Raw genomic sequence first — 25,056 nt, forward strand, 5'->3', positions numbered from 1 at the left:
GCTGACATTGCATTTGCCTCCCTCAGCGCAGACTCAACCTGCAAGTTAACCTTCGGGGGAACCTGCGCGAGTCCCTTTGCGCCTCGGATTTCCGCTCCGAGTTTAGAAAACAACTTACGCCTAATGCTGGCATTTTCTAAGGAATACGTGCAACTAGGTCCCCACGAGGACGTGGGCAGCGGTGCGCTATGTTACGAGGGGTGCAGACAGGGTTAAAGGCAAGCAGGCAGGCAGGGAGGTCATGGGTCAGGGGTAAAAGGTGAAAAGGTTAAGGGGACCACGAGGGGAAACGTCTTCACTCGGGGGGTGTTAAGAGTGGGGAACGAGCTGCCAGCACAAGTGGTGCGTGTGAGCTCGATTCCAAAGTTTGAGAGCAGTTTGCATATTGCATGGAGGTCTATGGTCCCGGTGCGGGTCGATGGGAGTTGGCAGCTTAAATGGGTTTGGCACAGACTAGATGGGCTGAAGGGCCTGCTTCCGTGCCGTACTTTTCTGTGACTCCATCATCAAGCCTGAAATGAGAACTCTGCCTGACGCTGCTGTTTATTTCCAGAACTTACTGTCTTTTTTTTTAAACCTTACTCAGAATTGACTTCCAAACTTCAAATGGCAGGGTGTCCGATACAAGATAATCCAGCACTATAGAATGGATCTTGGCCAAGCGCTGGGGCGGCTCTATCAACGCAAGAAATTCTGCAGATGCTGGAAATCCAGAGCAACTCACAAGAAATGCTGGAGGAACTCAGCAGGTCGGGCAGCGTCTGTGGAGAGGGGGAATAAACTGTCGACGTTTCGGGCCGAGACTCTTCATCAGGACTAGAAAGGAAAGGGGGAAGAGGCCAGAAGGAGGTGGGGGAGGGAGGGAGGAGGACAAGCTGATGGGTGACAGGTGAGACCAGGTGAGGGGGAAGGTGGGTAGGTGGGTGGGGGAAGGGAAGGAGGACAAGCTGACAGGTGACAGGTGAGACCAGGTGAGGGGGAAGGTGGGTGGGTGGGGGAGGGGGAGGAGAACAAGCTGACAGGTGACAGGTGACACCAGGTGAGGGGGAAGGTGGGTGGGTGGGGGAGGGTGAGTAGTACTAGCTGACAGGTAACAGGTGAGACCAGGTGAAGGGAAGGAGGACAAGCTGACAGGTGACAGGTGAGACCAGGTGAGGGGGGAAGGTGGGTGGGTGGGGGAGGGGGAGGAGAACAAGCTGACAGGTGACAGGTGAGACCAGGTGAGGGGGAAGGTGGGTGGGTGGGGGAGGGTGAGTAGTACTAGCTGACAGGTAACAGGTGAGACCAGGTGAGGGGGAGGAGGACAAGCTGACAGTTGAGACCAGGTGAGGAGGAAGGTGGGTGGGTGGGGGAGGGTGAGTAGTACTAGCTGACAGGTAACAGGTGAGACCAGGTGAGGGGGAAAGTGGGCGGGTGGTGGGGGAGGGTGAGTAGTACTAGCTGACAGGTAACAGGTGAGACCAGGTGAGGGGGAAGGTAGGTGGGTGGTGGGGGAAGGGGGTAGGAGGGACAAGGTGACAGGTGACAGGTGAGGGGAGAAGTGGGTGGGAGGGAAAGGGAAAGGAGGACAAGCTGACAGGTGACAGTTGAAACCAGCTGAGGGGAAGGTGAGTGGGAGGGGAGGGGGAGGAGGACAAGGTGACAGGTGACAGGTGAGACTAGGTGAGGAGGAAGGTAGGTGGGTGGTGGGGGAGGGGTAGGAGGACAAGCTGACTGGTGACAGGTGAGACCTGGTGAGGGGGAAGGTGGGTGGGTGGGGGAGGGGGAGGAGGACAAGCTGACAGGTGACAGGTGAGACCAGGTGAGGAGGAAGGTGGGTGGGTGAGGGAGGGGGGAGGAGGACAAGCTGACAGGTGACAGGTGAGACCAGGTGAGGGGGGAAAGTGGGTGGGTGGGGGAGGGGGAGTAGTACTAGCTGACAAGTGACAGGTGCGACCAGGTGAGGGGGAAGTGGATAGGAGGGAAAGGGGAAGGAGGACAAGCTGACAGCTGACAGGTGAGACCAGGTGAGGGGGAAGGTGGGTGGGTAGGGGGAGGGGGAGGAGGACAAGCTGACAGGTGACAGGTGAGACCAGGTGAGGAGGAAGGTGGGTGGGTGAGGGAGGGGGGGAGGAGGACAAGCTGACAGGTGACAGGTGAGACCAGGTGAGGGGGAAAGTGGGTGGGTGGGGGAGGGGGAGTAGTACTAGCTGACAAGTGACAGGTGCGACCAGGTGAGGGGGAAGTGGATAGGAGGGAAAGGGGAAGGAGGACAAGCTGACAGCTGACAGGTGAGACCAGGTGAGGGGGAAGGTGGGTGGGTGGGGGAGGGGGAGGAGGACAAGCTGACAGGTGACAGGTGAGACCAGGTGAGGAAGAAGGTGGGTGGGTGAGGGAGGGGGGAGGAGGACAAGCTGACAGGTGACAGGTGAGACCAGGTGAGGGGGAAAGTGGGTGGGTGGGGGAGGGGGAGTAGTACTAGCTGACAAGTGACAGGTGCGACCAGGTGAGGGGGGAAGTGGATAGGAGGGAAAGGGGGAAGGAGGACAAGCTGACAGCTGACAGGTGAGACCAGGTGAGGGGGAAGGTGGGTGGGTGGTGCGGGAGGACAAGGTGACAGGTGGCAGGTGAGGGGGAAGGTGGGTGGGTGGGGGAGGGGAGTTGTTGAAGTAAGAAGCTAGGAGGTGATTGGTGGAAAAGGTATAAGGCTGAAGAAGAAGGAATCTGATAGGAGAGGGGAGTGGACCATGGAGAAAGGGAGTGGAGGGGGGGCACCAGAGATTTTCACTCGTGCAAGGGAATCTCCAGATGCTGGAAATCTAGAGTAGCCCACACAGAAAATGCTGGCGGGACCCAGCAGGTATCCACGGAAATGGTTAAACAGTCGACTTCTCAGGCCAAGACTATTCTTCAGGGCTCAATATTCATTTTGTTGCGGTGGGGGGGGGGGGCGGTTTGTGTGGATGTAGGGAATATAGGAGAACAGGCATCACAGCCTACACAGTAATAGATCGTTTACCTTCCAAATTTTATCCGGAGGGAATTGTTTCCTTCCCGGTTTTCACCGTGCAGCCTAGGTTCGTATTACGCGCGGGCGAAAGGGAATGTACGTCGGCCATCTTGGAATGTCGGAGCGATCCCGACGGGCCGAATGGCCTGATTCTGCTACTGCCTCCTAGGGTGTTATTTGGCAGCCTGGTAGCGTAGCGGTTAGTGCCGTCGTCTTGCCGTGCCAGGGAGTGCCGATCGGGGTTCGATTCCTGTCCCCGTCTCCGAGCGCTTTGCACGTTCTCCCCGCGACAGCGCAGGTCGTCTCTGGGCGCTTCCCCTCCCCTCCCACAGTCCGAAGGCGTGCGGGTTAGGGTGAGCACGTCAGGCACGGGGTGCCCAGTACAGCCCCGCCCTGATCTGACCCGACCGGGAATGGGCGCGCTTACACCGGACGTTTCCACGTCCTCCCCCCACCGTGTGGCCAAAAGACAAAATAAACACAAAACGCCCCCCTCTAAGCCCCGTCTCGCTCTCCCACTTACCTGCTCCTTGTACCAGGCCTTCGCCTCCTTCTGGTTCTTGGCCCGCCATGATTTCGTACTTCTCCCTCATTTCGTCCAGGACCTTGGTCAGATCCGTCCCCGGGGCGGCGTCCACGTCCACCGTCACGTTGCCGCGCAGCTGGCTGCGCAGAGATTTCAGCTCCTGACCGAGCGGGAAGGACAGATGTAAAGAGCGGTCGTTGTTGGTTCTACAGACGCCGCAGGGAGCATTCTAATTGGTTCCCCCTCACCTCTTTTCCTCGCCCGCCCTGGGTCCCCGTCTCTTTCCCTTTCTCCCGCGGTCCCACTCTTGTCTCCTGTCAGATTCCTTCTACTCCAGACCTTTACCTTTTCCGCTGATCACTTCCCAACTTCTCAGTTCATTCCCCCTCCCACCTGGCTTCACCTGTCACCTAGTTTAATTTACCCCACCGCCCCTCTTCTTCAATTCCCCACTCTGACCTCTCACCTCTTCTCACCCTGGGTCCCCCTCCTCCTTCCCTTTCTCTTGTGGTCCTCTCTCCTCTCCTAACAGATTCCTTCCTCTCCAGTCCTTTACCTTTCCCACCCAACACCTCCCCCCTGGTGTCCCTCCACCTTCCCTTTCTCCCACGGTCCACTCTCCTCTCCGATCAGATTCCTTCCTCTCCAGCCCTTTACCTTTCCCACCCATCACCTCCCCGGTGTCCCTCCACCTTCCCTTTCTCCCACGGTCCACTCTCCTCTCCGATCAGATTCCTTCCTCTCCAGCCCTTTACCTTTCCCACCCATCACCTCCCCCTGGTGTCCCTCCACCTTCCCTTTCTCCCACGGTCCACTCTCCTCTCCGATCAGATTCCTTCCTCTCCAGCCCTTTACCTTTCCCACCCATCACCTCCCCCTGGTGTCCCTCCACCTTCCCCTTTCTCCCATGGTCCACTCTCCTCTCCGATCAGATTCCTTCCTCTCCAGCCTTTTACCTTTTCCTGCGCGCCTGGCTTCACCTGTCCCCTTCTGGCTATCCTCTGTGTGCCCTCTCCCTCCCCCGCCTTTTTATCCTGGCGTCATTCCTCTCCTCTTCCAGTCCTGAAGGAGGGGTCCCCCAACATCGGGAACATGCTCCCTGCCTCCAGCGTGTCCAATCCCTTAATAATCTTATATGTTTCAATCAGATCCCCTCTCAGCCTTCTAAATTCCAGTGTATACAACCCCAGTCGCTCCAATCTTTCAACATATGATAGTCCCGCCATCCCGGGAATTAACCTCGTGAACCTACGCCGCACTCCCTCAATGGCAAGAATGTCCTCCCTCAAAGAATGGTCCGGAATTCATCCAGTTCCAGCTCTGACTCCTTAACGCGGATTGTCAGAATCTGCAGCGGACGCACTTCTTGCAGTTGTAGCCGTCAGGGACACTGGAGATCTCCCTGCCTCGCCACACCCCGCAAGAGGAACATTCCGTTACCCCGCCTGGCATCTCGACCAGACTGAGCAGGTAGAAAGAAGGGAACACTAAAAACACTGCGTGGGGGGCAGGAGGGGTTGGAATATATATCGACAGCTTTTTTGTTTTCTCTCACTCAGGGCTCTCCGCGATGAAACCTCTCAGAGCTGAAGCCTCAGAGTCCCCACTTCAAACTCAGACACTCCAGCAAATACTGTATCAGTAATGGTCTCTGCTGCCCCTCCTCCTTCCCTCGAATCTCTTCTCCTATCAGAATCCTTCTTCTTCAGCAGTTTACCTCTTCCACCGATCACCTCCCAATTTCGTCCCCTCCCTCGCCTACCCACCCACCTTCCCCCTCATCTGGACTCACCTGTTGCCTGTCACCTTGTCCTCCTCCCCTTTCCCCACCCATCCACTTTCACACTCACCTGTCACCTGTCAGCATAAAAACACAATAAATATAAATACAGAATATAGGTTCTATACTTTGATTGTGTGTCCATAAAGTGACGGTGGGCACAGGAGTGTCTGTACATGAGATGACCATGACAGGAAATGATAAAGTAGTGGTGACTGGGGATGTGGAGGGGTGGGTCAGTGGGTTGATTGGGGGTGTGGAGGGGTGGGTCAGTGGGTGATTGGGGGTGCGGAGGGGTGGGTCGGTGGATGATTGGTGGTGCGGAGGGGTGGGTCGGTGGGTGATTGGTGGTGCGGAGGGGTGGGTCGGTGGGTGACTGGGGGTGCGGAGCGGTGGGTCGGTGGGTGATTGGGGGTGTGGAAGGGTGGGTCAGTGGGTGATTGGGGGTGTGGAGAGGTCGGTCAGTGGGTGATTGGGGGTGTAGAGGGGTGGATCAGTGGGTGATTGCGGGTGTCGAGGGGTGGGTCGCTGGGTGATTGGGGGTGTGGAGGGGTGGTTCGGTGGGTGATTGGGGGTGTGGAGGGGTGGATCGGTGGGTGATTGGGGGTGTGGAGGGGTGGGTCGGTGGGTGATTAGGTGTGTGGAGGGTTGGGTCAGTGGGTGATTGGGGGTGTGTGGAGGGGTGGGTCAGTGGGTGATCGGGGGTGTGGAGGGGTGCGTCAGTGGGTGATTGGGGGTGTGGAGGGGTGGGTCAGTGGGTGACTGGCGGTGTGGAGGGGTGGGTCAGTGGGTGATTGGCTGTGTGGAGGGGTGGGTCAGTGGGTGATTGGGTGTGTGAAGGGGTGGGTCAGGGGGTGATTGGGGGTGTGGAGGGGTGGGTCGGTGGGTGTTTGGGGGTGTGGAGGGGTGGGTCGGAGGGTGATTGGAGGTGTGGAGGGGTGGGTCGGTGGGTGATTGGGGGTGTGGAGGGGTGGGTCGGTGGGTGATTGGGGGTGTGGAGTGGTAGGTCAGTGGGTGATTGGGATTCTGGAGGGGTGGGTCGGTGGTTGATTGGGGGTGTGGAAGAGTGGGTCGGTGGGTGATCAGGGGTGTGGAGGGGTGGGTCGGTGTGCGGTTGGGGGTGTGGAGGGGTGGGTGGGTGGGTGTTTGGGGGTGTGGAGGGGTGGATCGGAGGGTGATTGGAGGTGTGGAGGGGTGGGTCGGTGGGTGATTGGGGGTGTGGAGGGGTGGGTCGGTGGGTGATTGGGGGTGTGGAGTGGTAGGTCAGTGGGTGATTGGGATTCTGGAGGGGTGGGTCGGTGGTTGATTGGGGGTGTGGAAGAGTGGGTCGGTGGGTGATCAGGGGTGTGGAGGGGTGGGTCGGTGTGCGGTTGGGGGTGTGGAGGGGTGGGTGGGTGGGTGATTGGGGGTGTGGAGGGGTGGGTCGGTGGGTGATTGGGGGTGCGGAGGGGTGGGTCGGTGGGTGATTGGGGGTGTGAAGGGGTGGGTCAGTGGGTGATCGGGGGTGTGGAGGGGGTGGGTCAGTGGGTGATCGGGGGTGCGGAGGGGTGGGTCACTAGGTTGATCGGGGGTGTGGAGGGGTGGGTCAATGGGTTGAGTGGGGGTGTGGAGGGGTGGGTCAGTGGGTGATCGGGGGGTGTGGAGGGGTGGGTCAATAGGTTGATCGGGGGTGTGGAGCGATGGGTCAATGGGTTGATTGGGGGTGTGGAGGGGTGGGTCAGTGGGTGATAGGGCGTGTGGAGGGGTGGGTCAGTGGGTGATTGGGGGTGTGGAGGGGTGGGCCCGTGGGTGATTGGGGGTGTGGAGGGGTGGGCCCGTGGGTGATTAGGTGTGTGGAGGGGTGGGTCAGTGGGTGATTGGGGGTGTGTGGAGGGGTGGGTCAGTGGGTGATTGGGGGTGTGGAGGGGTGGGTCAGTGGGTGATTGGGGGTGTGGAGGGGTGGGTCAGTGGGTGATTGGGTGTGTGAAGGGGTGGGTCAATGGGTGATTGGGGGTGTGGAGGGGTGGTTCGGTGGGTGTTTGGGGGTGTGGAGGGGTGGGTCGGTGGGTGATTGGAGGTGTGGAGGGGTGGGTCAGTGGGTGATTGGGATTGTGGAGGGGTGGGTCAGTGGTTGATTTTGGGTGTGGAAGGGTGGGTCGGTGGGTGATTGGGGGTGTGGAGGGGTGGGTCTCTGGGCGGTTGGGGGTGTGGAGGGGTGGGTCGGTGGGTGATTGGGGGTGTGGAGGGGTGGGTCAGTGCGTGATTCGGGGGTGTGGAGTGGTGGGTCGGTGGGTGATCGGGGGTGTGGAGGGGTGAGTCAGTGGGTTGATTGGGGGTGTGGAGGGGTGGGTCATTGGGTGATCGGGGGTGTGGAGGGGTGGCTCAGTGGGTGATCGGGGGTGTGGAGGGGTGGGTCAGTGGGTGATCGGGGGTGTGGAGCGGTAGGTCAGTGGGTGATTGGGGGTGTGGAGGGGTGGGTCAGTGGGTGATCGGGGGTGTGGAGGGGTGGGCCAGTGAGTGATTGGGGTATGGAGGGGTGGGTCGGTGGGCGGTTGGGGGTGTGGAGGGGTGGGTCGGTGGGTGATTGGGTGTGTGGAGGGGTGGGTCAGTGGGTGGTTGGGGGTGTGGAGGGGTGGGTCAGTGGGTGATTGTGGGTGTGGGGGATGGGTCAGTTGGTGATCGGGGATATGGAGGGGTGGGTCGGTGGGCGGTTGGGGGAGTGGAGGGGTGGGTCGGAGGGTGATCAGGGGAGTGGAGGGGTAGGTCGGTGGGTGATCGGGGGAGTGGAGGGGTGGGTCGGTGGGTGATCGGGGGTGTGGAGGGGTGGGTCAGAGGGTTATCGGGGGTGTGGAGGGGTGGGTCATTGGGTGATAGGGGGTGTGGAGGGGTGGGTCAGTGGGTGATTGGGGGTGTGGAAGGGTGGGTCAATGGGTTGATCGGGGGTGTGGAGGGGTGGGTCAGTGGGTGATCGGGGGTGTGGAGGGGTGGGTCAGTGGGTGATCGGGGTTGTGGAGGGGTGGGTCAATGGGTTGATCGGGGGGTGTCGAGGGGTGGGTCAATGGGTTGATCGGGGGTGTCGAGGGGTGGGTCAGTGGGTGATTCGGGGTGTGGAGGTGTGGGTCAGTGGGTGATTGGGGGTGTGGAGGGGGTGGGTCGGTGGGTGATTGGGGGTGTGGAGGGGTGGGTCGGTGGGTGATTGGGGGTGTGGAGGGGTGGGTCAGTGGGTGATTGGCGGTGTGGAGGGGTGGGTCGGTGGGTGATTGGCGGTGTGTAGGGTTGGGTCGGTGGGTGATTGGGGGTGTGGAGGGGTGGGTCGGTGGGTGATTGGGGGTGTGGAGCGGTGGGTCGGTGTGTGATTGGGGGTGTGGAGGAGTGGGTCAGTGGGTGATTGGGGGTGTGTGGAGGGGTGGGTCAGTGGGTGATTGGGGGTGTGGAGGGGTGGGTCAGTGGGTGATTGGGGGTGTGGAGGGGTGGGTCAGTGGGTTGATTGGGGGTGTGGAGGGGTGGGTCAGTGGGTGATTGGGGGTGCGGAGGGGTGGGTCGGTGGATGATTGTTGGTGCGGAGGGGTGGGTCGGTGGGTGATTGGTGGTGCGGAGGGGTGGGTCGGTGGGTGACTGGGGGTGCGGAGCGGTGGGTCGGTGGGTGATTGGGGGTGTGGAAGGGTGGGTTGGTGGGTGATTGGGGGTGTGGAGGGGTGCGTCAGTGGGTGATTGGGGGTGTGGAGAGGTCGGTCAGTGGGTGATTGGGGGTGTAGAGGGGTGGATCAGTGGGTGATTGCGGGTGTCGAGGGGTGGGTCGCTGGGTGATTGGGGGTGTGGACGGGTGGTTCGGTGGGTGATTGGGGGTGTGGAGGGGTGGATCGGTGGGTGATTGGGGGTGTGGAGGGGTGGGTCGGTGGGTGATTAGGTGTGTGGAGGGTTGGGTCAGTGGGTGATTGGGGGTGTGTGGAGGGGTGGGTCAGTGGGTGATCGGGGGTGTGGAGGGGTGCGTCAGTGGGTGATTGGGGGTGTGGAGGGGTGGGTCAGTGGGTGACTGGCGGTGTGGAGGGGTGGGTCAGTGGGTGATTGGCTGTGTGGAGGGGTGGGTCAGTGGGTGATTGGGTGTGTGAAGGGGTGGGTCAGTGGGTGATTGGGGGTGTGGAGGGGTGGGTCGGTGGGTGTTTGGGGGTGTGGAGGGGTGGGTCGGAGGGTGATTGGAGGTGTGGAGGGGTGGGTCGGTGGGTGATTGGGGGTGTGGTGGGGTGGGTCGGTGGGTGATTGGAGGTGTGGAGTGGTAGGTCAGTGGGTGATTGGGATTCTGGAGGGGTGGGTCGGTGGTTGATTGGGGGTGTGGAAGAGTGGGTCGGTGGGTGATCGGGGGTGTGGAGGGGTGGGTCGGTGTGCGGTTGGGGGTGTGGAGGGGTGGGTGGGTGGGTGATTGGGGGTGTGGAGGGGTGGGTCGGTGGGTGATTGGGGGTGTGGAGGGGTGGGTCGGTGGGTGATTGGGGGTGTGAAGGGGTGGGTCAGTGGGTGATCGGGGGTGTGGAGCGGTGGGTCAGAGGGTTATCGGGGGTGTGGAGGGGTGGGTCATTGGGTGATCGGGGGTGTGGAGGGGTGGGTCAGTGGGTGATCGGGGGTGTGGAGGGGTGGGTCAATGGGTTGATCGGAGGTGTGGAGGGGTGGGTCAGTGGGTGATCGGGGGTGTGGAGGGGTGGGTCAGTGGGTGATCGGGGTTGTGGAGGGGTGGGTCAATGGGTTGATCGGGGGTGTGGAGGGGTGGGTCAATGGGTTGATCGGGGGTGTCGAGGGGTGGGTCAGTGGGTGATTGGGGGTGTGGAGGTGTGGGTCAGTGGGTGATTGGGGGTGTGGAGGGGTGGGTCGGTGGGTGATTGGGGGTGTGGAGGGGTGGGTCGGTGGGTGATTGGGGGTGTGGAGGGGTGGGTCAGTGGGTGATTGGCGGTGTGGAGGGGTGGGTCGGTGGGTGATTGGCGGTGTGGTAGGGTTGGGTCGGTGGGTGATTGGGGGTGTGGAGGGGTGGGTCGGTGGGTGATTGGGGGTGTGGAGCGGTGGGTCGGTGTGTGATTGGGGGTGTGGAGGGGTGGGTCGGTGGGTGATTGGGTGTGTGGAGGGGTGGGTCAGTGGGTGATTGGGGGTGTGGAGGGGTGGGTCAGTGGGTTGATTGGGGGTGTGGAGGGGTGGGTCAGTGGGGTGATTGGGGGTGCGGAGGGGTGGGTCGGTGGATGTTTGTTGGTGCGGAGGGGTGGGTCGGTGGGTGATTGGTGGTGCGGAGAGGTGGGTCGGTGTGTGACTGGGGGTGCGGAGCGGTGGGTCGGTGGGTGATTGGGGGTGTGGAAGGGTGGGTTGGTGGGTGATTGGGGGTGTGTAGGGGTGGGTCAGTGGGTGATTGGGGGGTGTGGAGAGGTCGGTCAGTGGGTGATTGGGGGTGTAGAGGGGTGGATCAGTGGGTGATTGCGGGTGTCGAGGGGTGGGTCGCTGGGTGATTGGGGGTGTGGAGGGGTGGTTCGGTGGGTGATTGGGGGTGTGGAGGGGTGGATCGGTGGGTGATTGGGGGTGTGGAGGGGTGGGTCGGTGGGTGATTAGGTGTGTGGAGGGTTGGGTCAGTGGGTGATTGGGGGTGTGTGGAGGGGTGGGTCAGTGGGTGATCGGGGGTGTGAAGGGGTGGGTCAGTGGGTGATTGGGGGTGTGGAGGGGTGGGTCGGTGGGTGTTTGGGGGTGTGGAGGGGTGGGTCGGAGGGTGATTGGAGGTGTGGAGGGGTGGGTCGGTGGGTGATTGGGGGTGTGGAGGGGTGGGTCGGTGGGTGATTGGAGGTGTGGAGTGGTAGGTCAGTGGGTGATTGGGATTCTGGAGGGGTGGGTCGGTGGTTGATTGGGGGTGTGGAAGAGTGGGTCGGTGGGTGATCGGGGGTGTGGAGGGGTGGGTTGGTGTGCGGTTGGGGGTATGGAGGGGTGGGTGGGTGATTGGGGGTGTGGAGGGGTGGGTCGGTGGGTGATTGGGGGTGTGGAGGGGTGGGTCGGTGGGTGATTGGGGGTGTGAAGGGGTGGGTCAGTGGGTGATCGGGGGTGTGGAGGGGTGGGTCAGTGGGTGATCGGGGGTGCGGAGAGTTGGGTCACTAGGTTGATCGGGGGTGTGGAGGGGTGGGTCAATGGGTTGAGTGGTGGTGTGGAGGGGTGGGTCAGTGGGTGATCGGGGGTGTGGAGGGGTGGGTCAATAGGTTGATCGGGGGTGTGGAGCGATGGGTCAATGGGTTGATTGGGGGTGTGGAGGGGTGGGTCAGTGGGTGATCGGGCGTGTGGAGGGGTGGGTCAGTGGGTGATTGGGGGTGTGGAGGGGTGGGCCCGTGGGTGATTGGGGGTGTGGAGGGGTGGCCCGTGGGTGATTAGGGTGTGTGGAGGGGTGGGTCAGTGTGTGATTGGGGGTGTGTGGAGGGGTGGGTCAGTGGGTGATTGGGGGTGTGGAGGGGTGGGTCAGTTGGTGATTGGGGGTGTGGAGGGGTGGGTCAGTGGGTGATTGGGGGTGTGGAGGGGTGGGTCAGTGGGTGATTGGGGTGTGGAGGGGTGGTTCGGTGGGTGTTTGGGGGTGTGGAGGGGTGGGTCGGTGGGTGATTGGAGGTGTGGAGGGGTGGGTCAGTGGGTGATTGGGATTGTGGAGGGGTGGGTCAGTGGTTGATTTTGGGTGTGGAAGGGTGGGTCAGTGGGTGATCGGGGGTGTGGAGGGGTGGGGTCAGTGAGTGATTGGGGGTATGGACGGGTGGGTCGCTGGGCGGTTGGGGGTGTGGAGGGGTGGGTCGGTGGGTGATTGGGGTGTGGAGGGGTGGGTCTCTGGGCGGTTGGGGGTGTGGAGCGGTGGGTCGGTGGGTGATTGGGGGTGTGGAGGGGTGGGTCAGTGGGTGATCGGGGGTGTGGAGGGGTGGGTCAGTGCGTGATTGGGGGTGTGGAGGGGTGGGTCATTGGGTGATCGGGGGTGTGGAGGGGGTGGCTCAGTGGGTGATCGGGGGTGTGGAGGGGTGGGTCAGTGGGTGATCGGGGGGTGTGGAGCGGTAGGTCAGTGGGTGATTGGGGGTGTGGAGGGGTGGGTCAGTGGGTGATCGGGGGTGTGGAGGGGTGGGCCAGTGAGTGATTGGGGGTATGGAGGGGTGGGTCGGTGGGCGGTTGGGGGTGTGGAGGGGTGGGTCGGTGGGTGATTGGGTGTGTGGAGGGGTGGGTCAGTGGGTGGTTGGGGTGTGGAGGGGTGGGTCAGTGGATGATTGTGGGTCTGGAGGGTGGGTCAGTTGGTGATCGGGGATATGCAGGGGTGGGTCGGTGGGCGGTTGGGGGAGTGGAGGGGTGGGTCGGAGGGTGATCAGGGGAGTGGAGGGGTAGGTCGGTGGGTGATCGGGGGAGTGGAGGGGTGGGTCGGTGGGTGATCGGGGGTGTGGAGGGGTGGGTCAGAGGGTTATCGGGGGTGTGGAGGGGTGGGTCATTGGGTGATCGGGGGTGTGGAGGGGTGGGTCAGTGGGTGATTGGGGGTGTGGAGGGGTGGGTCAATGGGTTGATCGGGGGTGTGGAGGGGTGGGTCAGTGGGTGATCGGGGGTGTGGAGGGGTGGGTCAGTGGAGTGATCGGGGTTGTGGAGGGGGTGGGTCAATGGGTTGATCGGGGGTGTGGAGGGGTGGGTCAATGGGTTGATCGGGGGTGTCGAGGGGTGGGTCAGTGGGTGATTGGGGGTGTGGAGGTGTGGGTCAGTGGGTGATTGGGGGTGTGGAGAGGTGGGTCGGTGGGTGATTGGGGGTGTGGAGGGGTGGGTCGGTGGGTGATTGGTGGTGTGGAGGGGTGGGTCAGTGGGTGATTGGCGGTGTGGAGGGGTGGGTCGGTGGGTGATTGGGGGTGTGTAGGGTTGGGTCGGTGGGTGATTGGGGGTGTGGAGGGGTGGGTCGGTGGGTGATTGGGGGTGTGGAGCGGTGGGTCGGTGTGTGATTGGGGGTGTGGAGGGGTGGGTCGGTGGGTGATTGGGTGTGTGGAGGGGTGGGTCAGTGGGTGATTGGGGGTGTGGAGGGGTGGGTCATTTGGTGATTGGGGGTGTGGAGGGGTGGGTCAGTGGGTAATTGGGGGTGTGGAGGGGTGGGATAGTGGGTGATTGGGGGTGTGGAGGGGTGTGTTGGTGGGTGTTTGCGGGTGTGGAGGGGTGGGTCGGTGGGTGATTGGAGGTGTGGAGGGGTGGGTCAGTGGGTGATTGGGGGTGTGAAGGGGTGGGTCAGTGGTGATTGGGGGTGTGGAGTGGTGGGTCAGTGGGTGATCGTGGGTGTGGAGGGGTGGGTCAGTGGGTGATCGGGGTTGTGGAGGGGTGGGTCAATGGGTTGATCGGGGGTGTGGAGGGGTGGGTCAATGGGTTGATCGGGGGTGTCGAGGGGTGGGTCAGTGGGTGATTGGGGGTGTGGAGGTGTGGGTCAGTGGGTGATTGGGATTGTGGAGGGGTGGGTCAGTGGTTGAGTGGGGGTGTGGAGGGGTGGGTCGGTGGGTGATTGGGGGTGTGGAGGGGTGTGTCAGTGGGTGATTGGCGGTGTGGAGGGGTGGGGTCGGTGGGTGATTGGCGGTGTGTAGGGTTGGGTCGGTGGGTGATTGGGGTGTGGTGGGGTGGGTCGGTGGGTGATTGGGGGTGTGGAGCGGTGGGTCGGTGTGTGATTGGGGGTGTGGAGGGGTGGGTCGGTGGGTGATTGGTGGGTGATTGGGTGTGTGGAGGGGTGGGTCAGTGGGTGATTGGGGGTGTGGAGGGGTGGGTCAGTGGGTTGATTGTGGGTGTGGAGGGGTGGGTCAGTGGGTGATTGGGGGTGCGGAGGGGTGGGTCGGTGGATGATTGGTGGTGCGGAGGGGTGGGTCAGAGGGTGATTGGTGGTGCGGAGGGGTGGGTCGGTGGGTGACTGGGGGTGCGGAGCGGTGGGTCGGTGGGTGATTGGGGGTGTGGAAGGGTGGGTTGGTGGGTGATTGGGGGTGTGGAGGGGTGGGTCAGTGGGTGATTGGGGGTGTGGAGAGGTCGGTCAGTGGGTGATTGGGGGTGTAGAGGGGTGGATCAGTGGGTGATTGCGGGTGTCGAGGGGTGGGTCGCTGGGTGATTGGGGGTGTGGAGGGGTTGTTCGGTGGGTGATTGGGGGTGTGCAGGGGTGGATCGGTGGGTGATTGGGGGTGTGGAGGGGTGGGTCGGTGGGTGATTAGGTGTGTGGAGGGTTGGGTCAGTGGGTGATAGGGGGTGTGTGGAGGGGTGGGTCAGTGGGTGATCGGGGGTGTGGAGGGGTGCGTCAGTGGGTGATCGGGGGTGTGGAGGGGTGCGTCAGTGGGTGATCGGGGGTGTGGAGGGGTGGGTCGGTGTGCGGTTGGGGGTGTGGAGGGGTGGGTGGGTGGGTGATTGGGGGTGTGGAGGGGTGGGTCGGTGGGTGATTGGGGGTGTGGAGGGGTGGGTCGGTGGGTGATTGGGGGTGTGGAGGGGGTGGGTCGGTGGGTGATTGGGGGTGTGAAGGGGGTGGGTCAGTGGGTGATCGGGGGTGTGGAGGGGTGGGTCAGTGGGTGATCGGGGGTGCGGAGAGTTGGGTCACTAGGTTGATCGGGAGTGTGGAGGGGTGGGTCAATGGGTTGAGTGGGGGTGTGGAGGGGTGGGTCAGTGGGTGATCGGGGGTGTGGAGGGGTGTGTCAATAGGTTGATCGGGGGTGTGGAGCGATGGGTCAATGGGTTGATTGGGGGTGTGGAGGGGTGGGTCAGTGGGTGATCGGGCGTGTGGAGGGGTGGGTCAGTGGGTGATTGGGGGTGTGGAGGGGTGGGCCCGTGGGTGATTGGGGGTGTGGAGGGGTGGGCCCGTGGGTGATTAGGTGTGTGGAGGGGTGGGTCAGTGGGTGATTGGGGGTGTGTGGAGGGGTGGGTCAGTGGGTGATTGGGGGTGTGGAGGGGTGGGTCAGTTGGTGATTGGGGGTGTGGAGGGGTGGGTCAGTGGGTGATTGGGGGTGTGGAGGGGTGGGTCAGTGGGTGATTGGGTGTGTGAAAGGGGTGGGTCAATGGGTGATTGGGGGTGTGGAGGGGTGGTTCGGTGGGTGTTTGGGGGTGTGGAGGGGTGGATCGGTGGGTGATTGGAGGTGTGGAGGGGTGGGTCAGTGGGTGATTGGGATTGTGGAGGGGTGGGTCAGTGGTTGATTTTGGGTGTGGAAGGGTGGGTCAGTGGGTGATCGGGGGTGTGGAGGGGGTGGGTCAGTGAGTGATTGGGGGTATGGACGGGTGGGTCGCTGGGCGGTTGGGGGTGTGGAGGGGTGGGTCGGTGGGTGATTGGGGGTGTGGAGGGGTGGGTCTCTGGGCGGTTGGGGGTGTGGAGGGGTGGGTCGGTGGGTGACTGGGGGTGTGGAGGGGTGGGTCAGTGGGTGATCGGGGGTGTGGAGGGGTGGGTCAGTGCGTGATTGGGGGTGTGGAGTGGTGGGTCGGTGGGTGATCGGGGGTGTGGAGGGGTGAGTCAGTGGGTTGATTGGGGGGTGTGGAGGGGTGGGTCATTGGGTGATCGGGGGTGTGGAGGGGTGGCTCAGTGGGTGATCGGGGTGTGGAGGGGTGGGCCAGTGAGTGATTGGGGGTATGGAGGGGTGGGTCGGTGGGCGGTTGGGGGTGTGGAGTGGTGGGTCGGTGGGTGATTGGGTGTGTGGAGGGGTGGGTCAGTGGGTGATTGGGGGTGTGATGGGGTGGGTCAGTGGGTGATTGGGGTTGTGGAGGGGTGGGTCAGTGGGTGATTGGGGTATGGAGGGGTGGGTCGGTGGGCGGTTGGGGGTGTGGAGGGGTGGGTCAGTGGGTGGTTGGGGGTGTGGAGGGGTGGGTCAGTGGATGATTGTGGGTCTGGAGGGTGGGTCAGTTGGTGATCGGGGATATGCAGGGGTGGGTCGGTGGGCGGTTGGGGGAGTGGAGGGGTGGGTCGGAGGGTGATCAGGGGAGTGGAGGGGTAGGTCGGTGGGTGATCGGGGGAGTGGAGGGGTGGGTCGGTGGGTGATCGGGGGTGTGGAGGGGTGGGTCAGAGGGTTATCGGGGGTGTGGAGGGGTGGGTCATTGGGTGATCGGGGGTGTGGAGGGGTGGGTCAGTGGGTGATTGGGGGTGTGGAGGGGTGGGTCAATGGGTTGATCGGGGGTGTGGAGGGGTGGGTCAGTGGGTGATCGGGGGGTGTGGAGGGGTGGGTCAGTGGGTGATCGGGGTTGTGGAGGGGTGGGTCAATGGGTTGATCGGGGGTGTGGAGGGGTGGGTCAATGGGTTGATCGGGGGTGTCGAGGGGTGGGTCAGTGGGTGATTGGGGGTGTGGAGGTGTGGGTCAGTGGGTGATTGGGGGTGTGGAGAGGTGGGTCGGTGGGTGATTGGGGGTGTGGAGGGGTGGGTCGGTGGGTGATTGGTGGTGTGGAGGGGTGGGTCAGTGGGTGATTGGCGGTGTGGAGGGGTGGGTCGGTGGGTGATTGGGGGTGTGTAGGGTTGGGTCGGTGGGTGATTGGGGGTGTGGAGGGGTGGGTCGGTGGGTGATTGGGAGTGTGGAGCGGTGGGTCGGTGTGTGATTGGGGGTGTGGAGGGGTGGGTCGGTGGGTGATTGGGTGTGTGGAGGGGTGGGTCAGTGGGTGATTGGGGGTGTGGAGGGGTGGGTCATTTGGTGATTGGGGGTGTGGAGGGGTGGGTCAGTGGGTAATTGGGGGTGTGGAGGGGTGAGATAGTGGGTGATTGGGTGTGTGGAGGGGTGGGTGAGTGGGTGATTGGGGGTGTGGAGGGGTGGGTCAGTGGGTGATTGGGGGTGTGGAGGGGTGGGTCAGTGGGTGATCGGGGGTGTGGAGGGGTGGGTCGGTGGGTGATTGGGGGTGTGGAGGGGTGGGTCGGTGGGTGATTGGGGGTGTGGAGGGGTGGGTCAGTGGGTGTTGGGGGTGTGGAGGGATGGGTCAGTGGGTGATTGGGGGTGTGGAGGGGTGGGTCAGTGGGTGATTGGGGGTGTGGAGGGTGGGTCAGTGGGTGATTGGGGGTGTGGAGGGGTGGGTCAGTGGGTGATTGGGGGTGTGGAGGGGTGTGTTGGTGGGTGTTTGCGAGGTGTGGAGGGGTGGGTCAGTGGGTGATTGGGGGTGTGAAGGGGTGGGTCAGTGGGTGATTGGGGGTGTGGAGTGGTAGGTCAGTGGGTGATCGTGGGTGTGGAGGGGTGGGTCAGTGGGTGATCGGGGTTGTGGAGGGGTGGGTCAATGGGTTGATCGGGGGTGTGGAGGGGTGGGTCAATGGGTTGATCGGGGGTGTCGAGGGGTGGGTCAGTGGGTGATTGGGGGTGTGGAGGTGTGGGTCAGTGGGTGATTGGGATTGTGGAGGGGTGGGTCAGTGGTTGAGTGGGGGTGTGGAGGGGTGGGTCGGTGGGTGATTGGGGTGTGGAGGGGTGTGTCAGTGGGTGATTGGCGGTGTGGAGGGGTGGGTCGGTGGGTGATTGGCGGTGTGTAGGGTTGGGTCGGTGGGTGATTGGGGGTGTGGTGGGGTGGGTCGGTGGGTGATTGGGGGTGTGGAGCGGTGGGTCGGTGTGTGATTGGGGGTGTGGAGGGGTGGGTCGGTGGGTGATTGGGTGTGTGGAGGGGTGGGTCAGTGGGTGATTGGGGTGTGGAGGGGTGGGTCAGTGGGTTGATTGTGGGTGTGGAGGGGTGGGTCAGTGGGTGATTGGGGGTGCGGAGGGGTGGGTCGGTGGATGATTGGTGGTGCGGAGGGGTGGGTCAGAGGGTGATTGGTGGTGCGGAGGGGTGGGTCGGTGGGTGACTGGGGTGCGGAGCGGTGGGTCGGTGGGTGATTGGGGGTGTGGAAGGGTGGGTTGGTGGGTGATTGGGGGTGTGGAGGGGTGGGTCAGTGGGTGATTGGGGGTGTGGAGAGGTCGGTCAGTGGGTGATTGGGGGTGTAGAGGGGTGGATCAGTGGGTGATTGCGGGTGTCGAGGGGTGGGTCGCTGGGTGATTGGGGGTGTGGAGGGGTTGTTCGGTGGGTGATTGGGGGTGTGCAGGGGTGGATCGGTGGGTGATTGGGGGTGTGGAGGGGTGGGTCGGTGGGTGATTAGGTGTGTGGAGGTTGGGTCAGTGGGTGATAGGGGTGTGTGGAGGGGTGGGTCAGTGGGTGATCGGGGGTGTGGAGGGGTGCGTCAGTGGGTGATCGGGGGTGTGGAGGGTGCGTCAGTGGGTGATCGGGGGTGTGGAGGGGTGGGTCGGTGTGCGGTTGGGGTGTGGAGGGGTGGGTGGGTGGGTGATTGGGGGTGTGGAGGGGTGGGTCGGTGGGTGATTGGGGGTGTGGAGGGGTGGGTCGGTGGGTGATTGGGGGTGTGGAGGGGTGGGTCGGTGGGTGATTGGGGGTGTGAAGGGGTGGGTCAGTGGGTGATCGGGGGTGTGGAGGGTGGGTCAGTGGGTGATCGGGGGTGCGGAGAGTTGGGTCACTAGGTTGATCGGAGTGTGGAGGGGTGGGTCAATGGGTTGAGTGGGGGTGTGGAGGGGTGGGTCAGTGGGTGATCGGGGTGTGGAGGGGTGTGTCAATAGGTTGATCGGGGGTGTGGAGCGATGGGTCAATGGGTTGATTGGGGGTGTGGAGGGGTGGGTCAGTGGGTGATCGGGCGTGTGGAGGGGTGGGTCAGTGGGTGATTGGGGGTGTGGAGGGTGGCCCGTGGGTGATTGGGGGTGTGGAGGGGTGGGCCCGTGGGTGATTAGGTGTGTGGAGGGGTGGGTCAGTGGGTGATTGGGGGTGTGTGGAGGGGTGGGTCAGTGGGTGATTGGGGGTGTGGAGGGGTGGGTCAGTTGGTGATTGGGGGTGTGGAGGGGTGGGTCAGTGGGTGATTGGGGGTGTGGAGGGGTGGGTCAGTGGGTGATTGGGTGTGTGAAGGGGTGGGTCAATGGGTGATTGGGGGTGTGGAGGGGTGGTTCGGTGGGTGTTTGGGGGTGTGGAGGGGTGGATCGGTGGGTGATTGGAGGTGTGGAGGGGTGGGTCAGTGGGTGATTGGGATTGTGGAGGGGTGGGTCAGTGGTTGATTTTGGGTGTGGAAGGTGGGTCAGTGGGTGATCGGGGGTGTGGAGGGTGGGTCAGTGAGTGATTGGGTGAGTGATTGGGGGTATGGACGGGTGGGTCGCTGGGCGGTTGGGGGTGTGGAGGGGTGGGTCGGTGGGTGATTGGGGGTGTGGAGGGGTGGGTCTCTGGGCGGTTGGGGGTGTGGAGGGGTGGGTCGGTGGGTGACTGGGGGTGTGGAGGGGTGGGTCAGTGGGTGATCGGGGGTGTGGAGGGGTGGGTCAGTGCGTGATTGGGGGTGTGGAGTGGTGGGTCGGTGGGTGATCGGGGGTGTGGAGGGGTGAGTCAGTGGGTTGATTGGGGGTGTGGAGGGGTGGGTCATTGGGTGATCGGGGGTGTGGAGGGGTGGCTCAGTGGGTGATCGGGGGTGTGGAGGGGTGGGCCAGTGAGTGATTGGGGGTATGGAGGGGTGGGTCGGTGGGCGGTTGGGGGTGTGGAGTGGTGGGTCGGTGGGTGATTGGGTGTGTGGAGGGGTGGGTCAGTGGGTGATTGGGGGTGTGATGGGGTGGGTCAGTGGGTGATTGGGGTTGTGGAGGGGTGGGTCAGTGGGTGATTGGGGTATGGAGGGGTGGGTCGGTGGGCGGTTGGGGGTGTGGAGGGGTGGGTCGGTGGGTGATTGGGTGTGTGGAGGGGTGGGTCAGTGGGTGGTTGGGGGTGTGGAGGGGTGGGTCAGTGGGTGATTGTGGGTCTGGGGGGTGGGTCAGTTGGTGATCGGGGATATGGAGGGGTGGGTCGGTGGGCGGTTGGGGGAGTGGAGGGGTGGGTCGGAGGGTGATCAGGGGAGTGGAGGGGTAGGTCGGTGGGTGATCGGGGGAGTGGAGGGGTGGGTCGGTGGGTGATCGGGGGTGTGGAGGGGTGGGTCAGAGGGTTATCGGGGGTGTGGAGGGGTGGGTCATTGGGTGATCGGGGGTGTGGAGGGGTGGGTCAGTGGGTGATTGGGGGTGTGGAGGGGTGGATCAATGGGTTGATCGGGGGTGTGGAGGGGTGGGTCAGTGGGTGATCGGGGGTGTGGAGGGGTGGGTCAGTGGGTGATCGGGGTTGTGGAGGGGTGGGTCAATGGGTTGATCGGGGGTGTGGAGGGGTGGGTCAATGGGTTGATCGGGGGTGTCGAGGGGTGGGTCAGTGGGTGATTGGGGGTGTGGAGGTGTGGGTCAGTGGGTGATTGGGGGTGTGGAGGGGTGGGTCGGTGGGTGATTGGGGGTGTGGAGGGGTGGGTCGGTGGGTGATTGGGGTGTGGAGGGGTGGGTCAGTGGGTGATTGGCGGTGTGGAGGGGTGGGTCGGTGGGTGATTGGGGGTGTGTAGGGTTGGGTCGGTGGGTGATTGGGGGTGTGGAGGGGTGGGTCGGTGGGTGATTGGGGGTGTGGAGCGGTGGGTCGGTGTGTGATTGGGGGTGTGGAGGGGTGGGTCGGTGGGTGATTGGGTGTGTGGAGGGGTGGGTCAGTGGGTGATTGGGGGTGTGGAGGGGTGGGTCAGTGGGTGATTGGGGGTGTGGAGGGGTGGGTCAGTTGGTGATTGGGGGTGTGGAGGGGTGGGTCAGTGGGTAATTGGGGGTGTGGAGGGGTGGGATAGTGGGTGATTGGGGGTGTGGAGGGGTGGGTTGGTGGGTGTTTGCGGGTGTGGAGGGGTGGGTCGGTGGGTGATTGGAGGTGTGGAGGGGTGGGTCAGTGGGTGATTGGGGGTGTGAAGGGGTGGGTCAGTGGGTGATTGGGGGTGTGGTGTGGTGGGTCAGTGGGTGATTGGGGGTGTGGTGGGGTGGGTCAGTGGGTGATTGGGATTGTGGAGGGGTGGGTCAGTGGTTGAGTGGGGGTGTGGAGGGGTGGGTCAGAGGTTGATTGGGGGTGTGGAAGGGTGGGTCAGTGGGTGATCGGGGGTGTGGAAGGGTGGGTCAGTGGGTGATCGGGGGTGTGGAGGGGTGGGTCAGTGGGTGATTGGGGGAATGGAGGGGTGGGTCGTTGGGCGGTTGGGGGTGTGGAGGGGTGGGTCGGTGGGTGATTGGGGTTGTGGAGAGGTGGGTCAGTGGGTGATTGGTGGTGCGGAGGGGTGGGTCGGTGGGTGATTGGGTGTGTGGAGGAGTGGGTCAGTGGGTGATTGGGGGTGTGGAGGGGTGGGTCAGTGGGTGATTTGGGGTGTGGAGGAGTGGGTCAGTGGGTGATTGGAGTTGTGTGGAGGGGTGGGTCAGTGGGTGATTGGCGGTGTGGAGGGGTAGGTCGGTGGGTGATTGGGGGTGTGGAGGGGGGGGTCAGTGGGTGATTGGGGGTGTGGAGGGGTGGGTCAGTGGGTGATTGGGTGTGTGGAGGGGTGGGTCAGTGGGTGATCGGGGTGTGGAGGGGTGGGTCAATGGGTTGATCGGGGGTGTGGAGGGGTGGGTCAGTGTGTGATCGGGGGTGTGGAGGGGTGGGTCAGTGGGTGATCGGGGGTGTGGAGGGGTGGGTCAGTGGGTGATCGGGTTGTGGAGGGGTGGGTCAATGGGTTGATCGGGGGTGTGGAGGGGTGGGTCAATGGGTTGATTGGGGGTGTGGAGGGGTGGGTCAGTGGGTGATTGGGGTTGTGGAGGGGTGGGTCAATGGGTTGATTGGGGGTGTGGAGGGGTGGGTCAGTGGGTGATCGGGGGTGTGGAGGGGTGGGTCAGTGGGTGATCGGGGGTGTGGAGGGGTGGGTCAGTGGGTGATCGGGGGTGTGGAGGGGTGGGTCAGTGGGTGATTGGGGGTGTGGAAGGGTGGGTCAGTGGGTGATTGGGGGTGTGGAGGGGTGGGTCAGTGGGTGATTGGGGGTGTGGAGGGGTGGGCCAGTGGGTGATTGGGGGTGTGGAGGGGTGGGTCAGTGGGTGATTGGGGGTGTGGAGGCGTGGGTCAGTGGGTGATCGGGTGTGTGGAGGGGTGGGTCAATGGGTTGATCGGGGGTGTGGAGGGGTGGGTCAATGGGTTGTTTGGGGGTATGGAGGGGTGGGTCTGTGGGTGATCAGGGGTGTGGAGAGGTGGGTCAGTGGGTGATTGGGGGTGTGGAGGGGTGGGTCAGTGGGTGATTGGGGGTGTGGAGGGTTGCGTCGGTGGGTGATTAGGTGTGTGGAGGGGTGGGTCAGTGGGTGATTGGGGGTGTGGAGGGGTGGGTCGGTGGGTGATTGGGGGTGTGGAGGGGTGGGTCAGTGGGTGATTGGCTGTGTGGAGGGGTGGGTCAGTGGGTGATTGGGTGTGTGAAGGGGTGTGTCAGTGGGTGACTGGGGGTGTGGAGGGGTGCGTCAGTGGGTGATTGGGGGTGTGGAGGGGTGGGTTGGTGGGTGATTGGGGGTGTGGAGGGGTGGGTGAGTGGTTGATTGGGGGTGTGGAGGGGTGGGTCAGTGGGTGATCGTGGGTGTGGAGGGGTGGGTCAATGGGTTGATCGGGGGTGTGGAGGGGTGGGTCAGTGGGTGATCGGGGGGGTGTGGAGGGGTAGGTCAGTGGGTGATCGGGGTTGTGGAGGGGTGGGTCAATGTGTTGATCGGGGGTGTGGAGGGGTGGGTCAATGGGTTGATCGGGGGTGTGGAGGGGTGAGTCAGTGGGTGATTGGAGGTGTGTGGAGGGGTGGGTCAGTGGGTGATTGGGGGTGTGGAGGGGTGGGTCAGTTGGTGATTCGGGGTGTGGAGGGGTGGGTCAGTGGGTAATTGGGGGTGTGGAGGGGTGGGATAGTGGGTGATTGGGGGTGTGGAGGGGTGGGTTGGTGGGTGTTTGCGGGTGTGGAGGGGTGGGTCGGTGGGTGATTGGAGGTGTGGAGGGGTGGGTCAGTGGGTGATTGGAGGTGTGAAGGGGTGGGTCAGTGGGTGATTGGGGGTGTGGAGTGGTGGGTCAGTGGGTGATTGGGGGTGTGGTGGGGTGGGTCAGTGGGTGATTGGGATTGTGGAGGGGTGGGTCAGTGGTTGATTGGGGGTGTGGAGGGGTGGGTCAGTGGTTGATTGGGGGTGTGGAAGGGTGGGTCAGTGGGTGATCGGGGGTGTGGAAGGGTGGGTCAGTGGGTGATCGGGGGTGTGGAAGGGTGGGTCAGTGGGTGATTGGGGGTATGGAGGGGTGGGTCGTTGGGCGGTTGGGGGTGTGGAGGGGTGGGTCGGTGGGCGATTGGGGGTGTGGAGGGGTGGGTCGTTGGGCGGTTGGGGGTGTGGAGGGCTGGGTCGGTGGGTGATCGGGGGTGTGGAGGGGTGGGTCAGTGGGTGATCGGGGGTGTGGAGGGGTGGGTCAGTGGGTGATTTGGGTTGTGGAGGAGTGGGTCAGTGGGTGATTTGGGGTGTGGAGGAGTGGGTCAGTGGGTGATTGGGGGTGTGGAGGGGTGGGTCAGTGGGTGATTTGGGGTGTGGAGGAGTGGGTCAATGGGTGATTGGGGGTGTGGAGAGGTGGGTCAGTGGGTGATTGGGGGTGTGGAGGGGTGGGTCGGTGGGTGATTGGGTGTGTGGAGGAGTGGGTCAGTGGGTGATTGGGGGTGTGGAGGGGTGGGTCAGTGGGTGATTTGGGGTGTGGAGGAGTGGGTCAGTGGGTGATTGGAGTTGTGTGGAGGGGTGGGTCAGTGGGTGATTGGCGGTGTGGAGGGGTAGGTCGGTGGGTGATTGGGGGTGTGGAGGGGGGGTCAGTGGGTGATTGGGGGTGTGGAGGGGTGGGTCGTTGGGCGGTTGGGGGTGTGGAGGGCTGGGTCGGTGGGTGATTGGGGGTGTGGAGGGGTGGGTCAGTGGGTGATCGGGGGTGTGGAGGGGTGGGTCAGTGGGTGATTGGGGGTGTGGAGGGGTGGGTCAGTGGGTGATTTGGGGTGTGGAGGAGTGGGTCAGTGGGTGATTGGGGGTGTGGAGAGGTGGGTCAGTGGGTGATTGGGGGTGTGGTGGGGTGGGTCGGTGGGTGATTGGGTGTGTGGAGGAGTGGGTCAGTGGGTGATTGGGGGTGTGGAGGGGTGGGTCAGTGGGTGATTGGCGGTGTGGAGGGGTAGGTCGGTGGGTGATTGGGGGTGTGGAGGGGGGGTCAGTGGGTGATTGGGGGTGTGGAGGGGTGGGTCAGTGGGTGATTGGGTGTGTGGAGGGGTGGGTCAGTGGGTGATTGGCGGTGTGGAGGGGTAGGTCGGTGGGTGATTGGGGGTGTGGAGGGGGGGGTCAGTGGGTGATTGGGGGTGTGGAGGGGTGGGTCAGTGGGTGATTGGGTGTGTGGAGAGGTGGGTCAGTGGGTGATTGGCGGTGTGGAGGGGTAGGTCGGTGGGTGATTGGGGGTGTGGAGGGGGGTGTCAGTGGGTTATTGGGGGTGTGGAGGGGTGGGTCAGTGGGTGATTAGGGGTGTGGAGGGGTGGGTCAGTGGGTGATTGGTGGTGTGGAGGGGTGGGTCTCAATGTGGCCTCATTCCAACTGATGCTCATGCTCCTGACGTCAGGGGTGGTGTTTCACCAGAGTGGCCACAGCTAGCAGCCGGCTGAACCCCAGACCCCCCCCCCCCCGAGTTTGTATCACCATCCCCCTGGTTTGGCTTGTCCCCTCACTCACCTCCTCGTGGTTCTTCTTGAGGTACGTCTGCTCCTCCTTCATCGCTTCGATCTGGGACTCCAGGTCGGACCGGGTGACCGTCAGTTCGTCGAGGACTTTACGCAGGCTGCTGATGTCCATCTCCACCCCGCGCCTGATGGCCAGCTCCGATTCATACCTGCAGGGTGGGCGAAGGAAGAGAGAAGAGCGGTTTCGTCGTGGGCCACCTCCAATCACAGTCCCTGATCTGTCCCGTCCCGCCCAGCCATTGGCTGTCTTTTCAGTCACCTGACAG

General features: G+C 63.3%; 1 pseudogene; it reads right to left on the reverse strand.

The window, feature by feature from the left end:
- The window catches only part of LOC140191416 (keratin, type I cytoskeletal 19-like), a 112,279-nt pseudogene that overhangs the window by 80,403 nt on the left and 6,820 nt on the right, over positions 1–25,056 (reverse strand).

The sequence above is a fragment of the Mobula birostris genome, chromosome X (genome assembly GCF_030028105.1).
Source record: "Mobula birostris isolate sMobBir1 chromosome X, sMobBir1.hap1, whole genome shotgun sequence".
NCBI classification, from domain to species: domain Eukaryota; kingdom Metazoa; phylum Chordata; class Chondrichthyes; order Myliobatiformes; family Myliobatidae; genus Mobula; species Mobula birostris.